The 15,450-nt window shown below is 41.3% G+C and overlaps 1 long non-coding RNA gene across 1 annotated transcript in view; it reads left to right on the top strand.

Annotated features, from left to right (window-relative positions):
• LOC101925725 (uncharacterized) overlaps positions 1–15,450 on the top strand; it is a 33,737-nt gene that overhangs the window by 3,063 nt on the left and 15,224 nt on the right. The gene's annotated exons all lie outside the window — the stretch shown is intronic.

Raw genomic sequence — 15,450 nt, 5'->3', positions numbered from 1 at the left:
GGGAGCATCAGTTGAGCCCAGAAGGTGTAGTTTGCAGTGAGCCAAGATCCTGCTGCATCATTTCTGCCTGTGTGACAGAGCGAGACCTTGTCTCAAAAAATAAGTAACAAACTAGCTACAAGATTAGAAATTATAACTCAGGAGTCATGCAGTCAGAGTCCACAAGATCACTGACCTCCGCAATTGCGCCTATAGATAACATTGCTATTATAAAACCTAACGTTGGTGTTTGAGTTATTTTTCAAACCCTGAATTCCAATGGACCAGGTAGAACCACACAGATAAGTAAAATGACTCATCTGGTCTTGTGGCCCCCACCCAGAAACTGACTAAGCATAAGATGACAGCTTCGACTTCCTATAATTTTATTCCTGACTCAACCAATCAGCATTCCCCATTGTCTAACCTGCTGTCTGCCAAACTATCTTTAAAAAACCCTAGCCTCTGAATTTCTGGGAGGTTGGTTTGAGTAGTAATAAAACTCTCATCTTCCATTTAGCCAGCTCCACAGGCATTAAACTCTTTGTCTTGATAAATTGGCTCTATCTGGGCAGCAGGCAAGAAAAACCTATTGGGTGGTTTACATGAGGACACAGCAAGAAAGCCCTTACCAGACATTGAATCCTGGCACCTTGATCTTGAACTTCCCAGCCTCTAGAACTGTAAGAAAACTAATTTCTATTGCTTAAAAATTACCCAGACTGAAATATTTTGTTACAGCACCACTAACAGACTAAGACACACATGTAGATATAAAGTATAATCACACTGTAAGCTTCTATAGAAAAATTTTTACGTAGCAGACATGGGCCAGCCCCTGTAAATTCACTGAGAATTTATGATCCATGTTGGACTGATGTGACTGAAAGGAATGGAAAAAGCAATAGAAAACAAGTAAACTGTCACCTTGTCCCCAGTACCCTCTGGCTTCATGAGGTTCAGAAGACAAAAGGAAAAAGAAGTCATGATATTTTCCCCCCAACACCTTTCTTCAAGGCTATAATTTGTGTTCAAGGGTGGCCACAGCTTCCTATCCCTAGAGATATAGTACTAATTTTTCTCTGTTGCTGATTGGGTGCTCACCAGCCTTGGAGGTTTAATTCTGCCCACACTCCTGTAAATAGTCCCTTAATTAATTAATCAATTTCCCTTTTGAGTGTGCTATCATTTCCTGCCCTAGAACCCTTTTTGATATGCTGGAAAGATAGTTTTCAAAAAAGGTGACATAATGACTCTCACGCAGCTATAAAATGAACATGTGTCAAATTTTATTTAATACATTAATTAAACGAGGGAACCAGTGAAGATACTATAGCCAGTTCAAAGGAGAAGTGAAAAAACAGGAATACAGAAAAATTTGCAAAGGCTGTAAAACTGGCTGTTTCCTTGGGAATCAGGGAGGGTTGCCCTTCTACCTGACAGAATTTATTTGCACATGTATAGGTAAGAATTATGTGTGGTGTTACCATTCATCTGCAATTTATAGAGTTGTAAAATAGCTCAAAGACAGTGAATCAGAATCAGATATCCTGAAAAGTTGTGCTCTAAACAATACATAATATTCCACTGAAGCATAATTTTTCTCCATATACATTTGCCTTCTTTCTTTAAAGGGTACTTTGATTCAGGTAATTACATGTGTAGTGATATGAGGGCATCCTATTCACCAGGATTTATTTAGCAAAAACATAGTTTTTTTCTGGAGTAAGTGCTTTGAAATGCTGCTGGAGTGGAAGGAGAGATCTCTAGGGAAGGCTCAGAACAGCTTTACAGGAAGCTAGGAGAGGAATTCACTTTGTCGAGCAAAGGGGAAGGGGAGGAGGCAGAAGATTGCAAAGACTGTTCACAACGTGAGCACTCCTTGTAACCCAAACCCTCAGTAAAGTTTGCAAAAAGAGATTATTGGATACTGAATCTTTTATGTGTTGTGCTTTTGTGAAAATTGGAGGAAAGGATGATTTTTTATGAGAGTTTGTGGCAATGGGGATAGACTTTGCACATAAAGAGTCTGAGTGGTAGTGGGGGGGGCATAAATGAGACTATGAGCCTCAAGAATTTACAGACATGGACAGGGAGAACTCTAGACTTTCACAAACTGAGACTGGTAATGTTAAAAGATAAATTTGGGCACATTAAAAGTTTTAAAAATTTATTTGAACTGTTGATTTAAAAAAGAAGACTCAGACTCTGTAAAATATTTTAAGAGATTTATTCCGAGTCAAACATGAATGACTAAGGCCTGAGGCACAGTCTCAAGAGGTCCTGAAAACATGTGCCCAAGGTGGTTGAATTATAGCTTGATTTTATACATTTTTAGGGGAACGGAAGTTGCAGGCACACATCACTCAGTACATGTAAAGCGTACACTGCTTTGGTCTGGAAAGGCAGGACAACTTTAAGACATAATATAGGGGGGTTGGGAAACTTCTGGCAGGAGGGGGCTTCCAGGTTATAGGGAGAGTCAAAGATTTTCTGACTGGCAGTTGGTTGAAAGAGTTAAGTTATTATCTCAAGACCTAGGATCAATTGAAAGGAGTGTCTGGTTTAAGGCAAGGGGTTGTGGAGACCAAGGTTCTTATTACACAGATAAAGGCCCCACGTAGCAAGCTTCGGAGAGTACAGATGGTAAGTGTCTCTCATCAGACCTAAAAAGGTGTCAGACCTTAAAAGGAAAAACCTGGAAAGGGAAGGCGATCCTCTACAGAATGTAGATTTTTTCCCCAGAAGAGGGAGCTTTGCAGGGCCAGTTCAAAATATGTCGAAAAAATATGTTTTGGAGTAAAACACTTCAATTTATTTCAGGACCTGCTATCTGTCATGTGATGCCACTGAGGAGTAAATTCTGATTTTTTTTATCTTGCCCAAATTCCTATCTAAGAATTCTGGGGAGTCATGCCCTACAAACCATAAATTCTCATCAGATGGGTTTTATTTAACCCTGTATATGGAGACTTACTTTTCAACCTGACTCTGGAATAACATTTACAAGACAAGGAAGAAAAGCAAAATATTTTACCCCAAAACATGTTTCTTTGCCATGTCTTGAAATGGCCCTGCAAATCTGTCTTTTGTGGGGGAAAATTTGCATCAGTAAAGAATCTCTATTAACATAGCTGGATCTTTTACTTCCAGGCCCTCCCAATCCTAAAAAGATTAACTTAAAGTCTAGCACCTTTTAAAGATCTGAATAGGAAATGTTTGTCATCTGTTGTCTCTGAGAGCAGCACAATAAAACTTCAAAAGAACTTTGGTCTCCACAATCCTTTATCTTAACCTGAACATTTCCTTTCTATGATCTCAGGTCTTTAGATAAACTCAACCAATTGTAAATCAGAAAATGTTTAAATTTACCTGTAGCCTGGAAGCCTCAACTTTGAATTGTCCTACCTTTCATGACTAAACTAATATATTTCTTAAGTGTATTTGATTGATGTCTCATGCCTCCCTAAGACGTATAAAACCAAGCTGTGCCCCAATCACCTTGGGCACATGTTCTCAGGACCTCCTGAGGGCTGTGTCATGGGGCCATGGTCACTCATATTTGGCTCAGAATAAATATCTTCAAATATTTAACAGAGTTTGACTCCGCCTCAGCCTCCCAAAGTTCTGGGATTACAGGCATGAGCTACTGCACCCAACTTTGTAAATGTTTCTTATCAGACTTTAAAAAGGTGCCAGAGTTAGTTAATTCCCTTCTGAATCAGGGAAAGTACTTGGAAAGGGAATAGGATTCTCTATAGAATGTAGATTTTCCCCACAAGAGACAGCTTTGCAGGGCCATTTCAAAATATGTCAAGAAATATATTTTGGGATAAAATCTTTGGTTTCTTGCAGAGCCTGCTCCTTGTCATGTTGGTATCTTATGCTACAAACAGTCTGTTTTGTCAGATGTAAAGTCTCTGTGTTAATGTTAATGCTGATCAGCTGTACCTGAATTCCAGCAGGGAGGAGAGAATAATGAGACATGTCTGACCCCAGCTTCCCATCATGGCCTGAACTAGTTTCTCAGGTTAACTTTGGAAAGCTCTTGGCCAAAAGGAAGGGTCTTTTCAGTTGGTTGGAGGGTTTAGAATGTATATATTTTCTGAGACAGAGTCTCACTCTGTTGTCCAGGCTGGAGTGCAGTAGTAGCATGATCTCAGCTCACTGCGACCTCCACCTCCTGGGTTGAAGTGATTCTCTGACCTCAGCCTCCCGAATAGCTGTGATTACAGGTGTGTGCCCTCACACCCGGCTAATTTTTGTATTTTTAGTAGAGATGGGGTTTCACCCTGTTCGTCAGGCTGGTCTTGAACTACTGATCTCAAATGATTTGCCAACCTCAGCCTCCCAAAGTGGTGGGATTACAGGCCTGAGCCACCACCTCCAGCCAAATTTTATTTTTGGTTTACAAGGGAGAAGCTCATTGGCTAAACCAACTAAGGAGGGGCAGAATAACCAAATACTTATTTTAATTTGTTAATCATTTCAGAGATGCAATGGTGTTGACAGATTTTTATTTTGTATTTGCCAGGCCTCTTTCAGACTCAAGCACAAAACACTCAGTTCAAACTTCTTTAAATAACTGAGCTGCAGCCAGAGATCACTGGTTAGTTCACAGGAATAAGCAGGGTTAGTCTAAAATGCAGACCAAAATTTAAAAAACTAATTATGAGACTAGAATATAATGACAAGTATATGATAAGTTGTGAAACATAATTGCTCTCTCTCCAGTCCTCAGTTTTGTTAAATCATGATAGGACTGAATTGTTTGCAAAACAGAGTTTAGACTCATACTTGGCCTGATTATTTGCATAAAGTGCAGCAAGAATAATTATTTTCACATAGACTTTTAAAAAGTGGCTTTGATGAAACCCTGTTCTCTAAGGAATCTCAGTTGAGACTTTTTAAAGCCAAGCCCAGCCATGGGTTTGTACTCTTAAATACCTGAGTTGGGTACATTTCTCTCTTCTTGAGGGCCCGAGATGACTTGGGGCTCCTAGCCCTGTTAGAAAGTGACATTTCTAACTCACCAAACCTGTACGGAGATTGTACAGACAAGGCATGAGGCAAGTTTTCCTAAGGGAAAACTTGCAAGTTTTATGCCTCTGCAAGTCAAGCTTGATTCCCTAAAGGGAACCACACCCTTTTAGTAAAAGCCTTTGTAAAAGAACCAGTTTCTCCAATTGCATCCTGTTGCAAAAGAAAATGGATTCTTATTGCACTTATGCAGAGCATTATATTGCTATAAGTTAAGAATATTCACATCTAGCTTCCAAATTTTGGAGAAACCAGGCAGAGAGAAACAAATATTGCTCCAAATTTTGTTCACAGGAATATACCTTACTCAATTGTTAAAAGTTGTAAGTAGCTGAAAATGAAAGTTTTCCTGACTTTGGAAAGGATCAGCAACATTTTAAGCAAAAAATTGAAAAGGATTTCTTCAGTTTTCTATTAGTTCAGTCCATTCAGTTAACTCTTATTCTGCAATTCGGCTCTTCATGAATCCTGTATTGTTTTCCTCTATTCCAATGTCACAATTTCCTAAGTTATCAGAAATCTTTATTTAAGAGCACCTGTCAAAAAGTCCTATAGCTGATTATAAACCATCTTTTGAAAAGGATCAAAACAAGACAATTGTCTCTGAATAACAAAATGTCCAGTTTAGTTACAGTCAAAAACAGGATTAACAAAGAAATTTGGTTATTATTGTGGTTTACAATAACTTAACATAGTAACCCTAATTATGATTGGTAGCATATACTCAGACATTAGAATTTTAGAAATCCAATACAATTTTGGAATGTATTTTAATATCATATACTAAAATATAACCTGAAGAATTTAAACATAATTTTTATTTTGACAATGCTGTGTAACTAAATATGTCAGATAATCTCGTTTATTTCTCTTGGATGCTTCAGGGGCCCACTGTAGCAGCCCAAAGTTAGGAGTCAGGAAAGACAATTTTGAAGTTGAAGTTTGATTTTGGGAAGCCTATCAAATATGGTAAAGATTTAGAATACTTGATATTATGAAATAGAATTCCAGGTTATCATAAATCATTTATTTACCTAAATGATGACTGAAAAATCTTTTTAAAAGGCAAAAACCTTTACTCATTTAGAGGGAAGACTTAGGTTTCCAAACAGTCTTGTCTCTTATCTCTCCCTTCCTTTTTTTTTTTCAGTAGCTTATTTGCAAGGCAAACAAAAGTCTTTCATTATCCTTTAATTGTATTACATGAAAATCTTGTTTAAGAGAGAGAAAGCCAAACTCCACCCTTACATTAGTCTATTAATGTCAGCCTTAATGTTTAAAAAATGAAACCTTATAGGCTGGGGGTGATGCCTCACACCTGTAATCCCAGCACTTTGGGAGACCAAGGCAGGTGGATCACTTGAGACCAGGAGTTTGAGAACAGCCTGGCCAACATGGAGAAATCCTGTCTCTATTAAAAATGCAAAAATTAACTGGGCATGGTGGTACCCACCTGTAATCCCAGCTACTCAGGAATCTCAGACAGGAGAATCACTTGAACCCAGTAAGTGGAGGTTGCAGTGAGATTGCACCACAGCACTCCAGCCTGGGTAGTGACAGAGTGAGACTCTGCCTCAAAAACAACAACAACAAAAAAAACCTTATAGATAATTCTATCAAATCTTAACCTGTTTGTCTATGAGGTGAGTTTCTTATAAACCTTTTTTTTTTTTTTTTTGAGATGGAGTCTCGATCTGTTGCCCAGGCTGGAGTGCAGTGGCCCGATCTCAGCTCACTGCAACCTCCACTTCCCTGGTTCAAGCAATTCTTCTGTCTCAGCCTCCTGAGTAGCTGGGATTACAGGCACCCACCACCATACTTGGCTAATTTTTGTATTTTAGTAGAGATGGGGTTTTGCTACATTGGCCAGTCTGGTCTCGAACTCCTGACATTGGGTTGGGTGATCTGACCACCTCAGCCTCCCAGAGTGCTGGGATTACAGGCAAGAGCCACTGCACCCATCCTCTTATAAGCCCTTTATAACTCTATGCAAAGTTTTGTTAAAGAGCAGATCAGTGCGTTTAGAAAACCTTGTTTTCCTTTTATTCCAATGTTCTATTTGTGGAAAAACCAAATAATACTCTTTTGAATTTAGTCAATACATTTACACACAAGATTTCTTTTACAAGGTTAATTTTTACAGACCTTCCACAGCTTGTTCAAACCTTGAGTTTAATTTAATTTAATTTAAAACAATCCTTTAACCCTCTAGGCAAAAATTGACACTGCCATGCCTTCTTATAATCTTTTACTAAAAACATATTTTACTTTTTTCACACACCTTGCATGTAAATCTATTTTCGGTAGCCTCAGTTATATGTTATGGTAACTTTTAGATATTTTTAGTGTTGATGTAAAACCTGGTAAGTTATTTTAATTATGTACTAGGCACAGATAAGGTATCTTTCCAGCATAGTTAGGGGCACAGTTAACTCCATATGTCCCCAGGCCTTAAACTGTAAAGCAGGCAAGTCAAACAATTTTCAACAGCCAAAGAAGCAATTTTTGACCTTAAAGCATTTAGTAATCCTAGTATTTGACCTGCATAACTTAGACCATGTATTTACATTTTGAAGACATTTGTCATATAATCTTTAAGACTTTAATTTCTCTAAGATTAAAGTCACATGAACTAAAAGGCATTACAGCTTCTATTTTTTCTTGAAAAATATTTGATCTAAGTGCTTATTTTTATTTAATCCAATTAATTGGAGCTCTTTTTAATATAAACATCACACACATATCACATGTATAACTACACGGACAGAAGAAGATCCAGTAGATATAAGATTTTTTTTTTTTTTTTTTGAGACGGAGTCTCGCTCTGTCGCCCAGGCTGGAGTGCAGTGGCCGGATCTCAGCTCACTGCAAGCTCCGCCTCCCGGGTTCGGGCCATTCTCCTGTCTCAGCCTCCTGAGTAGCTGGGACTACAGGCGCCCGCCACCTCGCCCGGCTAGTTTTTTTTTTGTATTTTTTAGTAGAGACGGGGTTTCACCGTGTTAGCCAGGATGGTCTCGATCTCCTGACCTAGTGATCCGCCCGTCTTGGCCTCCCAAAGTGCTGGGATTACAGGCTTGAGCCACCGCGCCCGGCCAAGATTTTTTTTTTTTTGAGACAGAGCCTTGCTGTGTTGCTCAGGCTGGGGAGCAGTGATATGATCTCAGCTCACTGCAACCTCCGCCTCCTGGGTTCAAGTGATTCTCCTGCCTCAACCTCCTGAGTAGCTGAGATTACAGGCACCCACCACCATGCCTGGCTAATTTTTCTATTTTTAGTAGAGATGGGGTTTCACCATGTTGGCCAGGCTGGTCTCAGACTCCTGGCCTCAGGTGATCCACCCACATCAGCCTCTGAAAGTTCCAGGATTACAGGTGTCAGCCACCTGGCCCTGCCAGATTTTTCACTTGGCAATCTCCTAGTTGGATTACTGGACCTGGGGTGGAGCTCTTCAAGAAACAGGGGTACGAAAACATGCCGTTTCTAGGGCCTAATAAGTAGGTATAGCTTGAAGACAAAAACAGATTTTGAGAAGGATCTATCTGACTTTGATTATTGGGGTTCCCTGAGGAAAACAGATTTTTCCCAAAATGGGTTCTGTGGTGCCTTCTCTGTTTATCCTAAGGAATCCCAGGCTATCAGAAATTATCTTAAGCTTCTCAGGTGTGCATTGAGAGTGGAGAAAAACAATTCAGTCAACTGAGAAGAAAAAACCTTTTTCCAATCAAACAAGAGATAGAGAAAAAAAAGACATAAAGGTGTTTTAAATATACTTATAGCTAGGATATCCAATTTTTTTTTGTTACAGACAGAGTCTCACTCTTGTTCAGGCTGGAGTGTAGTGGCACAATCTCAGCTCACTGCAACCTCTTGGGTTCAAATAATTCTCATGCCTCAGCCTCCCAAGTAGCTGGCATTACAGGTGCACGCCACCATGCCCAGCTAATTTTTTGTGTTTATAGTAGAGGCAGGATTTTTAGATGTTGGCCAGGCTGGTCTTAAACTCCTGAGCTCATGCAGTTTACCCACCTCGGCCTCCCAAAGTGCTAGGATTACAGACGTGAGCCACCACACCCAGCCTGTCCCCTGTTAATATAAGCTGACTTTTAACCATGGTGCTCTTTTAAAAAATATTTTTAAATCCCTTATTACTTGAGTTAGTCAAGCAGCCAATATTTCTGGCTTTTGAACTTTACCAAAAGCAACCTCACAGGTGAAACCAACAAACCTCAACTAAGGTTATGACTTAACCACAAGTGTTATGAGGTATTTTCAAAGAGATGGTAAGCAGTTTTTAAAAAATCTAGAATCTCTAAATGTGCCTCACAGAAAGGAAGATTTTAAAAAGGAAGCTGAAAGTTGTGGATGGATGGGAATAGAATAAGCAAATGTAAAAGTCACACAGATAGGGCTGGGTGCGGTGGCTCACGCCTGTAATCCCAGCACTTTGGGAGGCTGAGGTGGGCAGATCACATGGTGAGGAGATCGAGACCATCTTGGCTAACACAGTGAAACCCTGTCTCTTCTAAAATACAAAAAATTACCCGGGCATGGTGGTGGGCACCTATAGTCCCAGCTACTCAGGAGGCTGAGGCAGGAGAATGGTGTGAACGTGCGAGGCGGATCTTGCAGTGAGCTAAGATGTGCCACTGCACTCCAGCCTGGGTGACAAAGTGAGACTCCGTCTCAAAAAGAAAAAAAAAAAAAAGTCACACAGATATTAACTGGAAAGTACTCATTCCCTAAGGCAGGACTGAACCTGGGATGCCATTGTAAAATGGCAGAGAACAAGAGAAAATACTGCCGTGTGGTTACAAGGTCAAGCTCCCAGGGATGTAAAATAAGATGGAGACCTCATCCAGTGTTTGTTTTGTTTTGTTTTGTTTTGTTTTGTTTTTCTGAGACCTGTAGCAAAGATTGTAACTATCCAGTTTTCTGGCCTGCTTGAACAACAGGCTTATGGGATGCTAAGCCCAGGTTGTATTTTAAGGTATTCCACCTTATGACAACTATACAGAAAGACACACAAAGTATACCAGATTAGCTATAGGTTAAGACTAGCCTCACAAATCTTTTTTTCCATTAATCAAATCTACAGATTATATAAACATTGAATTTTTTTTTCCCACCGTTCATTCATCCAGGTTTTACAGAGAGAGGGAGGCCAGAAGTGTGACTGGTAAGAACTTCTACGCTTCTGCTGGCATGTCAGGTTTCTAAGTTCCCTTCCCCTGGGCTATGGAGTCCTATTGACCCTGGAGTCCTGTGAAGGGAAAGCAGACAGAGAGGTTATCTACATACTGTAAAAGTTGTCCCTCCTCAAGAGATTTTTCAGTTAGAGCTGTAATTTCTTCCTGGTTCATTTTTAGGCCAAACAGTTTAAAGTTTGGGGAAATGATATTTACCCCTGTTTGGGGATACATGTGAATGGGAGTTTCCTGTGGTATGGAGACACAATTACCCATCCACAAAGAGAGGACAGAGAAGGAAACAGAAAAAAAGGCTTTTTTTTTTTTTTTTTTTTTTTTTTCAAAGGAGTTCCAATGGTTCAGGATACACTGGAGAGAAGTACAAACTGAAGATGGTTTTTAACCATCCGGGAAAGAGGGGAAAAAGGCATCCCTTAATTTCTCTTCCCAGCAAATACCCAGGGTACATGAGGGAGAGGGAAAAAAAGGCATCCTCTTTTTTCTTCCATCCTTCTATCCCCACGTTTCACCAACCTTGGCAGGTGCTGCCCATGGGTCCCAATATGGCCTTCACCCATGTAGCAGGGAAGCCTAGAGGGTAGGAATATCTGCACTGGCCTATCCTCCCTGCTGTTGGTAACCTTCGAGTTCCCTAGACCTCATTTATGCCTTGGATACACACATGACCTCCTTCCATGACGCTGGGGGGAGTTGCCTAATTGGCAGGAATTAGTCATACTCGCCTGTGCTGTTCCGCTAGACTTCTGCTGTTGTCTGATCTAAGACCTAGTTTCCTTTTCTAGGGCTTCAGCCTGAAGGTTGGAATTGAGTTTGGAACAACAAAGTGCCCCAGGAGGGTGCATGGACTCATTAAATTGACTCCCATATGGGCCTTGCCAAACTGTAGTCAGTGACTGGCAGTGACAGCCTGGGCCATTCCTCCATTGTTTCTCTGCCATAAGCAGACTGCTAAGGTGAAGCTGTGGAACCAGATCCTCCTCTAACAAGGGAGAGAAAGGGAGTCCCAAGATTTGGGGATGTGGCCCAGTAAGGTGCCTCCCAAAAGGAAAAAAACAACTCTCGCATAGGAAAGCTCTCTGTATTTGCAGATCTGTGTTAACTCCTGACATAGTGGGGGGGAAGAAAAAAACAACAGCTTAAGTCAAGGAAAGTGTAGGCACCTGGGTTAAAAAGCCTCTTGCTCTTATGCAAGTGGGTTCCTTCAATGGGGAAAAAACTCTTAATCACTGCCTCCTCCTTGCCTCGAAGAATGGATGGAAACCACATTGTTCTGAATTACATTTTTGATGACTGGGCCACTTGCCCATCCTACCCAGTAATATCTCTGTAGTTTGCAACAACACCCTTAATATTATAAAAGAAGAGATAGGAGCCATTACAATCCATAAAAGAAAGAAGAGAAATGCCACAGCAAAGTCTTGGCTGACACCCTAACAGGTGGTTGGGTACTGGAGCTGATCTGGGGACTTCAGGCAACATCAAGGTGTGGCCTTGGCTGGATGCCTTCAGTTGCCCCAGGACCTTATTCTGATCCCCGATGATGGCCAGACCTTTGTGAGGGGAAACAAAGCCAGGATTCCCTACACCTGAGTGCAACAGGGCAGAGGTGAGTGTGGCAGGTTCCTCCCCAGCATTGCTCTGTAGCTGTGCTGTTTGCCTTTAATTGGCTAATCAGAGGATTGGTGCTTCATCTGCCTTCAGAAGAAAGTCTGAGGACGAGAAGTCTTGGGAAAAAGTGAAGCATCATAGGTCCACATTTACTCACCCTTCTGATGATCCTGGATGAGCTCTGAGAAATGATGCAGGATTTTTCTCAGTCACTTTGCCAGCAGGGACCTCCTGTTGGTGACCCACCCAGGCCTCATTTGGGCATACTACCTGCTGGAGGTGACTTACCCACTCAGCACACCCAGTCTGCACCTAGCTTTCACATACGGCTGTGTTATAGCTCATACGTGCATTTGGTGGTTCCCAAGTTCGTGTTCTGCATGAAAGAAGAATGAGGATATCCTGACAATTGAAGGGTGGGGAGGGTGGAGAATTGTACTGAACAACATAATGGTTCTCAGTGCAGAGGGGGATGCAGGGGTGGTACCCCACCCCAAATTGGGTGGTTTCTCTCCCAGTGTGGCTGAGTCTGGGGCTTTTATGGGCCCAGAATAGGGGAGTGCATGCTGATTGTTTTGTGAGTATGCAAAAAGTTCAAAACAAAGGCACCACTCAAAGGTGTGCATGGCTGTGGAAAAAATCAATTGGGGAAGGGTGAGTATATGTAAGATAGGTGAAGGTTGGTGATCAGAGGCCAGTGCACCAAATGGGAAGACAGGTTCTCAATTCATTCTGTGGATTTGACTTGTGGCTTGGCTTTCAGGCTTTAAACTGTCTTTGGCATGAAGGTGGGGTTTCACCAGCGACCCGCCCCATCTCCCTAGGCATTTGTCTGACTCCTGTGCTATCAATGTCACTGGAAACTCTTCAGTTATGTTGGACCTAAAGCACCAGAATGTGTACTGCCCTCACCTTCCTTCCTTTCCTTATTTCAGCTCTGCTTTCCTTGGTATCTGCTTTCCTCATAATGACGGATGGACAGAGTAGCACCAGGCTTCAATAGTCCTAGCTGAGCAAAACCTTGGTAGTGAGCACCTCTTTCACGGTCAGTTTTGAAAAGCACCAGGATAGTCTCTGGCCAGAGTTGGACCATGTTTCCACTCCTGGAAACTGGGAATAAGTAGAGAGGCAGCACACACACACACACACACACACACACACACACACACAGACTCTCTCTCCATCATAGGATGCTAGGCAAATAAAAACCATACCCGTTCATCACCCATTTTGATATTCTGCAGACTGGACATACTTTCTTTTATTGTACTTACAAATTTTTACTAACTGAAGATTTTCAAATTTTTCTGGAATTTGTTAGTGGGATTTAATAAACATATTCAATTCAAGAAATGTGACATTCTTTAAAACTTGAAGAATAATGATTCTTTACACTTTTCTCTACTTTTATTCCTCTCATTTCCTGATTGCTTCTTTTGTTGGGATTTCTCAGACTCCAGGAACAAAAGACAGATTAACAAGAGTAAAACACACAGAAGTTTATTAACACATATATCTCATATATACATGGGAGATAATCCAGAGAAATGAGTAAGTCTCTAAGAGGTGGCTTTCACTTAGGCTTAAATACTGTGGTTTTCTGAATCAAATAAATGGTGTGGAAGAGACTCAATTATGACATGGCCAGGAAAATCATGGTAAACGAGCAAGGTTTGTTGTGTAGATTTACACGAATGCCTTCTTCATTGATAAGCTTCTAGTGATTTTACAGTGCAGAGAGGAAGCCATCCTTACAAATGGCGATTTCCTTTATAGATGTATAATTTCTTTTACAAAAGGGTAACAGCTCTTTTTTCAGAGCTTCCCCTGTTTCTGCTGTTTTCCAAAATAGCTGAAAATAATCTTTATGCTAACAAGGTAAATTTAGAGTGCTATATTCTCCTACAGTCATATTTTTGGGTGGTATGTCCTGAACCCTATCTTTTATTATTTATTTATTTATTTATTTATTTATTATTTTTTGAAATGGAGTCTCACTCTCTCACCCAGGCTGGAGTGCAGTGGTGCGATCTCAGCTTACTACAGCCTCTGCCTCCCAGGTTCAAGTGATTCTCCTGCCTCAGCATCCTGAGTAGCTGGGACTACAGGCACCACACCCTGCTAATTTTTGTATTTTTAGTAGAGAGGGGGGTTTCACCATATTGGCCAGGCTGGTCTTGAACTCCTGACCCTTGTGATCTGCCTGCTTCCCAAAGTGCTGGGATTACAGGTGTGAGCTACTGCGCCCAACCCCTTTTATTATTTTTTAGTTAAGTAATGTGCATATTTTCACCCTTCTTAGAGATTTAGAAAAAAGAAGAAACAGAATTCACTGTGATATGAACTTACTAGACATATCTTGAATAATCAAGTTGATCTTAAAAGCAGAAAGCATACCGTGAATTCAGCATTAGCTGGAAGAAGGCAGCTACCTTTTGTCTACATATTTTCTCTTTCAATTTCCCAGATCTCATAACATTTTCTTTGGGTGGATGGCCATATCAGTAGAATTTGATGCATAAAATAGAAACCAGTGTAGATATTATTGACATGAAGAGATTTAATTCAGGGGATTGATTAAATGTAAACAAAATAGACTAAAGTGGTCTCTAGGCTGTGCCACTGAGAATAATTACTAAAATAATAACCCAGCTAGGGAGTTCTGAGGCAGTCACTGAAAATTGCCAACTGAAAATGATTAAGTTAAAATTGCATTTGCAAAAATTACGAGAGTGGGTGGTGGCTCACACCTGCTATCCCAGCACTTTGGGAGGCTAAGGTGGGCAGATCACTTGAAGTCAGGAGTTCAACACCAGCCTTCTTGACATGGTGAAACTCTATCTCTAAAAAAATACAAAAATTAGTCAGGCTTGGTGGTGCATGCTTGTAATCCCAGCTACTCGGGAGGCTGAGGCAGGAGAATCACTTAAACCCAGGAGACGGAGGTTGCAGTGAGCTGAGATCATGCCACTGCATTCCAGCCTGGGTAATAGAGTGAGACTCTGTCTCAAAAAAAAAAAAAAAAAAGGCCGGGCGCGGTGGCTCAAGCCTGTAATCCCAGCACTTTGGGAGGCCGAGACGGGTGGATCACGAGGTCAGGAGATCGAGACCATCCTGGCTAGCACGGTGAAACCCCGTCTCTACTAAAAAATACAAAAAACTAGCTGGGCGAGGTGGCAGGCGCCGGTAGTCCCAGCTACTCGGGAGGCTGAGGCAGGACAATGGCATAAACCTGGGAGGCGGAGCTTGCAGTGAGCTGAGATCCGGCCACTGCACTCCAGCCTGGGCGACAGAGCGAGACTCCGTCTCAAAAAAAAAAAAAAAATACAAAAAACTAGCCGGGCAATGTGGCGGACGCCTGTAGTCCCAGCTACTCGGGAGGCTGAGGCAGGAGAATGGCGTGAACCTGGGAGGCAGAGCTTGCAGTGAGCTGAGATCCGGCCACTGCACTCCAGCCTGGGCGACAGAGCGAGACTCCATCTCAAAAAAAAATAAATAAATAAAATAAAATAAAATTACGAGAGTGAAAGGGATCTAACATAACCAACTCCATTTTACGTTTAACCTCCAAGCTGCCCTTTTTCATTTCTGGGCGTAGGCTGAGAGAGCTATAGGA

The sequence above is a fragment of the Macaca fascicularis genome, chromosome 12, assembly GCF_037993035.2.
Source record: "Macaca fascicularis isolate 582-1 chromosome 12, T2T-MFA8v1.1".
Taxonomy (NCBI): Eukaryota; Metazoa; Chordata; class Mammalia; order Primates; family Cercopithecidae; genus Macaca; species Macaca fascicularis.
The sequence above is the reverse complement of the archived record's forward strand: the minus strand, read 5'-3'. Positions and strand labels throughout refer to the sequence as shown.